The sequence below is a fragment of the Elephantulus edwardii genome, unplaced genomic scaffold (genome assembly GCF_000299155.1).
Source record: "Elephantulus edwardii isolate Elephantulus edwardi_28Jun2011 unplaced genomic scaffold, EleEdw1.0 scaffold00058, whole genome shotgun sequence".
Classification (NCBI taxonomy): Eukaryota; Metazoa; Chordata; class Mammalia; order Macroscelidea; family Macroscelididae; genus Elephantulus; species Elephantulus edwardii.
The window spans coordinates 1,360,360-1,370,011 of NW_006399808.1; the positions used below are offsets into that span (position 1 = coordinate 1,360,360).

At 39.6% G+C, this 9,652-nt stretch overlaps 1 pseudogene; it reads left to right on the top strand.

The window, feature by feature from the left end:
- The first annotated feature begins 1,200 nt into the window (after positions 1 to 1,200).
- LOC102870668 lies at positions 1,201 to 3,178 on the top strand (annotated as a pseudogene).
- Positions 3,179 to 9,652: the final 6,474 nt, after the last annotated feature.

Here is a 9,652-nt window from a genome sequence, read left to right on the forward strand (position 1 = left end):
AATAGTTCCATGATGCCTCTTTGAGGATATGAACATGTATGGCTAAGCACAATTGATAACAGTGCATCTAAATTCCAAAATCAATCTCCACAATAGTCTACGTGTTTCGTATGCCAAACGGGCCCTTTAGAGTAGTGAGAGAAGATCTTCACCTTGAAACCTACAGCGTCCCTTTTCAGCAGGAAGTAGCTAAGAGACTATGCCGTCCCCTTTTTCTTAGGAATCAGGGTGAAATCTCTCTCATGGAAGAGTGATAGGGAATGGCAAAGGACACGCTGACAAAGGAGATTAATCAGAACTGGTTTTGACAAGCACTGTGGAAATGGGACAATTAAAACAGACTTTCAAGGAATATTCAACATGAATCCTTCTGATCATACGGAGATTTTTGAAAGTATTTCTTTGAGTGCCTTTCCATAATCAATGAAACACAGCCTTTGAGCTGTGGTGCTGGAGAAGAGTATTGAATGTACCCTGGACTGCCAAGGAAACAAACAGATTCATCCTGGAGAGGGTCAAACCAGCCTACTCCTTGGAGGCAAGGATTCTGAGGCTTTGTCTGACATACTTTGGACATGTTGTAAGGAGAGACAGGTCCTTGGAAAGAGTCATCATGCTTGGTAGGGTGGAGGGACAGCACAGGAGGGGATGACCCTCTATAAGGTGGATTGATTAAGTGACTGGGGTGATCGGGATGGGTGTGTCAGAGGCAAAGCGATTGGCACAGAATAGAGCAGGGTTTAGGGCTGTTGTATATAGGGTTGCTATGAGTCGCAAGCAACTCGACGGCACATAACAACAAGAACAACAACAACAATTTCTTTGAGTTTATTAGGTTTAATTTGTTTGTGTATAAAATATACTCATCTATATGATAACATAATTATGATAAAAACAAAAGGGGGGGAATATGGGAAGCCGATACTAAATATTTGTAATAAACTGAATGCTATTAAAAAAACAGAAACAGAGCTCGAGGTGACAGGCGAGCTGGCCGGACTGAGAGGCGGCTGCTCCTGACGCTCCCAGCCCTCTACGCTCCCGGCGGCGGAATGGCCAGTGTACAGCTCGCGGCGGTTTCGGGCAGCGACCCCTAGACGCCACTGCCTGCCCTCGGCCGACCTCGGACGCCCCCCGCGAGCCGACAGCGACCCGCCTCCTGTCGCCCCTTCTCTGAGACTCTGAGGAGCAGTTGGAGTTATGGAAATGAAAACCACTAAATCTGAGCCAAACTCTGTAGTGCAGCCTCCCTCACCTACTGATGGCTTTCCATGCCAAATGAGACTTTCTGAGAAGATTGTGCCATTGAAAACTTGTTTTAAGAAAAAGCCAGATCAGAAGAGATTGGGAACTGGAACTCTCCGGTCTTTGAGGCCAATATTAAACACTTTACTAGAATATGGTTCACTCGATGAAGTATTTAGGTCTAGAAACCAGAGTGCAGATGAAAGCAGCTTACAGGACTCTATTGTGAAGAAACCCCTGGAAATCAATACGCCGTGTCCACCAGCAGAAGACAATATGTCTGTTCTGATTCCTGATGGGGCAGTTGTTGGAGGTCAGATACCAGAAGCTCATCCACCCACTGATGCTCCAGAACAAGTGGTTCCAATCCAGGACCACAGTTTCCCCATCAGAAGCCATTAGTAGGACAGTAGCAGATTCTACAGCAGTGCACTTTCAGACTGAACTTCTGCCCCATGTTTCAAGTGATGTTCCTGCTAGTCCTGATTGCATAGACAAAGTCATGGATTATGCTCCAGGGGTTTTCCAAGAAAACAGCTTTACAATCCAGTATATTTTGGACACAAGCGATAAGTTGAATACTGAGCTGTTCCAGGACAAAAGTGAAGAGGCATCCCTTGACCTTGTATTTGAGCTGGTGAATCAGTTACAGTACCATACTCACCAAGAAAATGGAATTGACATCTGCATGGATTTTTTGCAAGGCACTTGTGTTTACGGCAAGGATTGTTCGAGACACCATACAATATTGCCATACTACTGGCAAATCAAGAGGACAACTACACAGAAGTGGCAGAGCGTGTCCAATGACTCCCAGGAACAGTTGGAAAGATTTTACTGTAATCCAGAAAATGATAGAATGAGAATGAAGCACAGAGGACAAGAATTTTGGGCAGATTTGAATGCTCTAAGCGTGTATGAAACAAACGAGTATGACCAACTTCGAAGGCTATCCACACCACCGTCTAGCAGTGGCACCTCTATTTATCATACATTCTGGAAATTCTTCTGTCGAGACCACTTTGGATGGCGAGAATATCCTGAGTCTGTAGTTTGATTGATTGAAGAAGCCAATTCGCGGGGTCTAAAGGAAGTGTGATTTATGATGTGGAACAACCACTATATTCTTCAGAACTCATTTTTCAGGAGAGAAGTAAAAAGGAGACCTCTTTTCCGTTCCTGTTTTATACTGCTTCCATATTTACAGACTCTTGGTGGGGTTCCTGCACAGGCCCCTCCACCTGTTGAAGCAACCTCTTCATCAGAAATCATCTGCCCAGATGTGGTCACCTCGGCAAATTTTTACCCAGAAACTTGGGTGTATATGCATCCATCTCAGGACTTTATCCAAGTGCCTGTTTCTGCAGAGGACAAAAGTTACCGGATCATTTACAATCTCTTTCACAAGACTGTACCTGAGTTTAAATATAGGATTTTACAAATACTGAGAGTCCAAAACCAGTTTCTTTGGGAGAAATATAAAAGGAAAAAGGAGTATATGAACAGGAAAATGCTTGACCGGCACAGAATAATAAACGAGAGACATTTGTTTCATGGAACATCCCAGGATGTGGTGGATGGAATCTGCAAGCACAACTTTGACCCTCGCGTTTGTGGAAAGCATGCTACCATGTTTGGACAAGGCAGTTACTTTGCGAAGAAAGCAAGCTACTCTCATAACTTTTCTAAGAAGTCCTCCAAAGGAGTTCATTTCATGTTTTTGGCCAAAGTTCTGACTGGCAGATACACGCTGGGCAGTCATGGCATGAGAAGGCCCCCTCCAGTCAACCCTGGCAGTGTCACCAGTGACCTGTATGACTCTTGTGTGGATAATTTCTTGGAGCCTCAGATTTTTGTCATTTTTAATGATGACCAGAGTTACCCTTATTTTGTTATCCAGTATGAAGAAGTCAGTAACACTGTTTCCATTTGAAAAAAAAAAACCAAAAAACCAAAAAAAAACAAAAACAAAAACAAAATCAAAAGAGAAAATTTACACAATGAAATTAATAAAAAAAATACTTGAGCACTACAAGAAGATAAAAGTAAATAACCCTATTGAAAAATGGGCACAGGATATGAAACAGACGTTCCACCAAAGCAGACATTCAGATGGCCAACAAACACATGAAGCAATGTTCAAAATCCCTAGCTCTGAGAAAAATGCAAATCAAAACAAACTATGACATATCATCTCACACCAGTAACAATAGCAGAATTTAACAGAACAGCAAATATAAAATGCCGTCGAGGTTGTGGAGAAACTGGAACCCTTATTCATTGTTTGTGGGAGTGTAAAATGGTGCAAAGTATGTCATTTTCTCAAAATGTTGCAAATAGAAATACTATCTGACCCATCAATTCTACTACTGGGAATATACCCTAAAGAAATCATAACCGTCACCCAGGGAGGTATATGCACACCCGTGTTCATTACTGCTTTGTTCACAATAGCAAGGGGTTGGAAACAACCTAAGTGCCCATCAACAAGTGAATGGATAGAGAAGCTCTGGTATATTTACACAACAGAATACTATGCTGCATTGAAAAACAAGAAACTCATGAAATATTATACAAAATGGGTGACCTATGAGGACATTATGCTGACTAAAATATCTCAGTCACAAAAGGACAAATATTGCATAGTGCCACTGTTGTAAAACATGACTGACATTGATGTTGGAGGAAGACTGGGAAAGAGGGGATAAATAATGTAAACTCCATTGAAACAGATGAGGGAGAGAATTGTTTAAAAGGGATATATTATTAAGAATTGTTGTCATGACAGGAGTCCAGAATGAAGACTGCGTAGTGGAGTGGACATGAGGGGAGAGATTGTATAACAATGAAAGAATTTTTCTTTTGCTTTTTAAAGAGAAGACGAAATTGGTGGGGAGGGGTCGGCAGGGAGAAAAGTTCAAGAATGAATAAAGAGAAAATAAATAAATAAAAAAATTTTTAAAAGCTGAACATAGAATTTTCACATGACTCAGCTATTTCAGGGCTTGGAAAATATACTGAGAAAATGAGAACTGAAGAACAAGTAAAGACTTGTACATCAATGTTCACAGCAGTGTTTTTTAACCATTGCAAGAACATGTAAATAGCCCAAATGCCCAAACACAATGTACTGGATTGAGAAATTATGATACATTCACTAATGATTTTTTAAATTACTACCTAACATGGGAGGGACTGAAGCGCATTATATTATGTGAACTAACTCATTCTCATAAGGACAAATATTGTATAAGACTGTTATTGTAGAACAACTATGAAGATCCAAGGGCGGGTGGCAGCTTAATCATAAGGTCACACGATTTAATGGGAGAATGGAGGGATTGTTGTTGTTATTAAGTACTGTCGAGTTGTAGACAACTCATACTGACCCTACGAACTAAAGACGTGGACTCCTGTATAACTTTCATCCTTTCTCCAGGTTCAAAGGGTTTCCAGAGGCAAGCTACTATGGAAGTGGATGCCGCCCCTGCTTCCAAGCTTGTTTTAATTGGGGAGCTCCACCAATCACTGCCCACCATGGGTAACCATTTTCGCATTTGACTCATCAGTGTCACAGTGTTCAGCTTTACAGCAACCATGAGTTACCTCTGTACAGCAAGTGGACATACCAGGGTTATATGACCTAGAAGAATGTTTCACCAAAAACAGTGAAAGGCATGCCTGAGGGCTGCTGAGTAGAGTCACCAACCTTTGGCCTGGGAACATGACAAAATGAGAAAGATCTAATGTGAAAAACAATGTATGCACATTTTCTGAGCTTTGTATGTAAACCAGTATAAAAGAAATTTTTTTTAAAAGATCATAAGAGACAAAGGGGTACAAAGCTTAGAAGGCCTAGCTCATGGTATAAAAAGGCTGACAAACAGAGTCCAGAATATACAACCAGGAGAGGATAAAATTGATGAATGAAACCTTCTAAAGATTAAATCCCTGTGTGCATCAAAACCTTTTCCCAGCAGGGTAAAAGGAAAAATTATTGATTGAGAAAAAACATTTGACAATATAATCTCAGACAAAGGACTCATAACAAAAGTTTACAGAATTCTACAGGGCCTCCACAAAAAAAGTCTGATAACACAATTACAAAATGGGCAAATGACATGGAAAGACTTTTCACAAAGGAAGACATTGGATGGCCAATGAAGAAATACTCAGAATCACTGGCAATAAGAAAGATGCAAATCAAAACCACAATGAGTTACCTACCATCTCACCCCAGTGGCAGTGGCAAAGTTTAATAAGACAGCAAGCAACAAATATTGGAGAGGATGCAGAGAAATTGGAACTCTAATGCATTGTTAGTGGGATTGTAAAATGGTCCAACCACTCTAAAAGGCAGTTTGGTGTTTCCTCAGAAAGCTGAACATAGCGATTCCCTGTGACCCATCTATTCCACTGCCAGGAATATACTCTGAGAAAACTAGAACTGAGACACAGATGGAGAACCTGTACACCAGTACTTACAGTAGCATTATTCACCATCACAAGAGCATGGAAACTGCCCAAATGTTCAAAAACAATGGAATGAATTGAAAAATTATGGTGTATTCACACAATGAAATACTATGCAGCACTCAGGAGCAATGATTTTGAAAGTACTACATAACTTGAGAGGGATTGGAGAGCATTCTGCTGAGTGAACTAACCCAGTCTTATAAGGACAAATACTGTATAAGACCAGTATTGTAGAAATAGATAACTAGTGAAATGAGTATGAGAATCCAAAAGCATGAGGGAGCAGAAGGGTGAGCAAGGGAGAAATTTAGTGAGTAAGGGGAGGGATGAGTAAAAGAAATGGGAAAGATCCTGTGGGGATCTGGAAAGACAGGGTAATTTGGGGCATACTTCAATTATGATAAATTTTATAAAACATAATGAATGGGAATGATTGCATGAAACACAGCATGAATGAAGAATTGTGTGGAATGCAATGTACATAAACTTTGTAACCAAACTAACATAAAAGAAAAATAAAAAATAATATGACTGGGGAAATACTGCTTTTGTAAAGCAGTCTACCCCAATGATGTATAAGGTAAAGCTTTCACACAAGTATTCTTTTCATTTGTTGATGTGGCAAGACTCAAATGAGGAGAAACCACTGCAAACAACCATTAATAATTTGAATGTGGAATGTACAAAGTACAGATCTGAAAAAATTGGAACTTGTAAACAATGAAATGGGACACATAAAGATTGATATCCTAGGCATTAGGGAGCTGAAATGGGCGTTATTGGTCATTTTAAATTATATTGTCATATAGTCTACTCTACTAGGAATGACAAATAAAAAAGAATGGTGTCACATTCACTCTTGAAAAGAATATTCCCAGATCTATCCTGAAAATGTACTGTCTTTGATAAGATACTATCCAAATGCACACAAAAAATATTTGTTAATATGTCTATTGTTCAAAGTTATACTCAAGTCCCTAAAGCCAAAGAAGAAATTGGGGATTTTGACAACCATCTGCAGGCTGAAATCCACCAAACATGAAATCAAGATGAGTAATAATTGGTAATTGGAATACAAAAGTTAGAAACAAGGATTGATGATTGGAAAATATGGCCTTGGTGATAAAATTAAAGCTAGAGTCCAAGATAGAATTTTGTATGACCAGTTACTTATAAATTACAATTATCTTTCAAAAATTATAAAGAACAACTATACAATTTGAACACATACCATACGGGATGCACAGGAATGAAATTGGCTATATTTGTGGAAAGAAGCACAATATCATCAATCAGAACAAGATTAGGGGCCAACTGTGGAATAGATTATTAATCCAACATGCAAGTCCAAGTTAAAGCTGAAGAAAATTAAAACAAGTTCAAGAGATCCACAATAAGACCTTGACTGTATCCTATCTGAATTCAGAAAACAAGTCAAGATGAAATTTGAAGGCCTGACTCCAAGAGGCTGAAGATCAGATGAGTTGTGGGATGATATTAAGGGCATCATCTATGAAGAACATATGGTCATTATGAAGACAGGAAGAAAAAAAGACCAATACGCATGTCAGAAGAGACTCTGAAACTGGCTTTACATGTCGAGAAGCTACAGTGAATGGAAAGAATGTAAGGAGGCTGAACAGAAGCTGTCAAAGGGTAGTCTGAGAGAACAAAGCAAAATTTTATGATCACCTGGAGTTAGAAAACTAAAAGGATGTTTAGCTGAAAGAATTGAGAGGATGGGGGGATGTAAGCATCAAGTGGCAATCTTTGGGCTGAATGCATAGAAAGCATCAAATGAAGATAGAAGGCCTATGCACAGTCATTGTGCCAAAAAGAATTTATCAACATGCAACCATTTTGGGTACACCATCAAGTGTTTGATCAATGTGTGATCAAGAACCCAAGGCCCTAAAGGAAGAAGTTCAAGTTATACTGGAGGCACTGGAAAAAACCAAGTGTCCAGAAATTGTTGGAATATAAATCTAGGCATTTCAACAAGCAGATGGTGAGCTGAATGTGGCTATGCCAAGAAATTTAGAAGACATCAGCTTGGCCAAAAGACTGAAAAAAAAGATATGTGACTTTTCCTTTGTCAAGAAAGGTGATGCAGTAGAACACAAAAATAAAAAAAAAATTATAAACTAATTAATACCTTACACAAATAAAATTTCACTGAAGAAAATTTAAAAATAGTTGGAGCAGTACAGCAACAGGGAACTGCCAGAAATTCAAGTTAGTGTTAGAAGAGGATACGGTACAAATATTATCATCGTTAAGGCCCAATGGATTTTAGTTTAAATAAGAGAACATCTGAAATATCTTTATCTGTGTTTTATTAATTATACAAAGACATTCACCTATGTGGATCATAACCTATTATGGACAACCTTGGGAAGAATAGGAATTCCAGAACATTTAACTATGCTCATGCAGATCCTGTGGAAGATATTGAAAAGAATAAGGAGATAACGGTGTGGTTTAAATTCAGAAAAGATGTACATCAAGGCTGTATCTTTTCACTCAAATGTATTCAGTCTGTATGCTGAGAAAATTATCCTAGAGGATGGAGTAGGAAGAAAAACATGGTACCAGATAGGAGAGAAATTCATTAGCACTTTCATTAGCTTAAAACAAAGAAGACTTGAGACACTTACTGATGGAGATCAAAGACTAAAACCTTCAACAGTGATTACATCTCAACATCAAGAACACAAAAATCTTCACTACTGAACCAAGAGGCAATATCATGACAAGTGGAGAAAGGATCTAATTTTATTTGTATCCATAATCAGTGCCTGTGGGGGACTGATTATGGATCCATTTTTAAAAAATCAGCAGTCAAAAGTCAGACATTACATTGGGCAAAACGGCTGCCAATGATCTCTTGAAAGTATCAAAGAACATGGATATCACTTTAAAGATTAAGGTGTACTGGACCTAAACTGTGCGTCATATACATGTGAAAGTTGAGAATGAATAAGGAATAATGAAGAATTGCTGCCTCTGTCTGATGGTGTTGGAGAGGAACACTGAGTATCCTTGAATTCCATTGACGGTTGAAGGAACATACCAACCTGTCTTGGAAGGAGTGTAGCCAGAATCATCTTGAGAAGGGAGGATGGTGTGACTTAGTCTCACAGGCTTTGGATACAAATATCAGGAGGAGTTGAGCCCTGAGGAGACATTACACTTGGTAAAGCAGAGGGTCTGCAACGAAGAGGACGCACTTCCACTAGACTGGCTGACCCAGTCGCTGTGACAGCGGACAGGTCTGAGGACAGGGCAGCTTGTGAGGACGGCACAGGATCGGGCCTCGTTCATTTCTGCTGTACCCAGGGTCACTATGAGTCAAGATGACCCGGCACCTAACAGCAACAATGCTATCTAGATATTAACATATTGCCTGTGAGGCAGTGGGATGGGCACTTTCTCCTGTGTGAGTTACTGCCTCAGAAAACTCACTGAAGGGTCAGCTATGGGTCAGTTCTGACTTCATGTCACACAGCAACAACAATATAAATGTTGGCAGTTTGAATCCACCTAGAGGTGCCTTGGAAAAAGGCTTAGTGATCCACTTTCAACAATAGCAAAATTTAACAGAACAGCAAACAGCAAATGCTGGGAAGGTTGGGGAGAAACGGGAACCTTTATTCACTGTTGGTGGGAGTGTAAAGTGGTGCAACCACTATGGAAGGCTGTATGGTGCTTTCTCAAAAAGTTAGAAATAGAAATACCATTTGACCCAGCCATTCCACTACTGGGAATGTACCCTAAAGAAACCAGAAGTGCCACCCAAGCAGATATATACACACCCATGTTTATTGTGGCTTTTTTCACAGTAGCAAAGAGTTGGAAACAACCCAAGAGCCCATCAACAAATGAATGGATAGAGAAGCTGTGGTTTATTCACACAATGGAATATTATGCA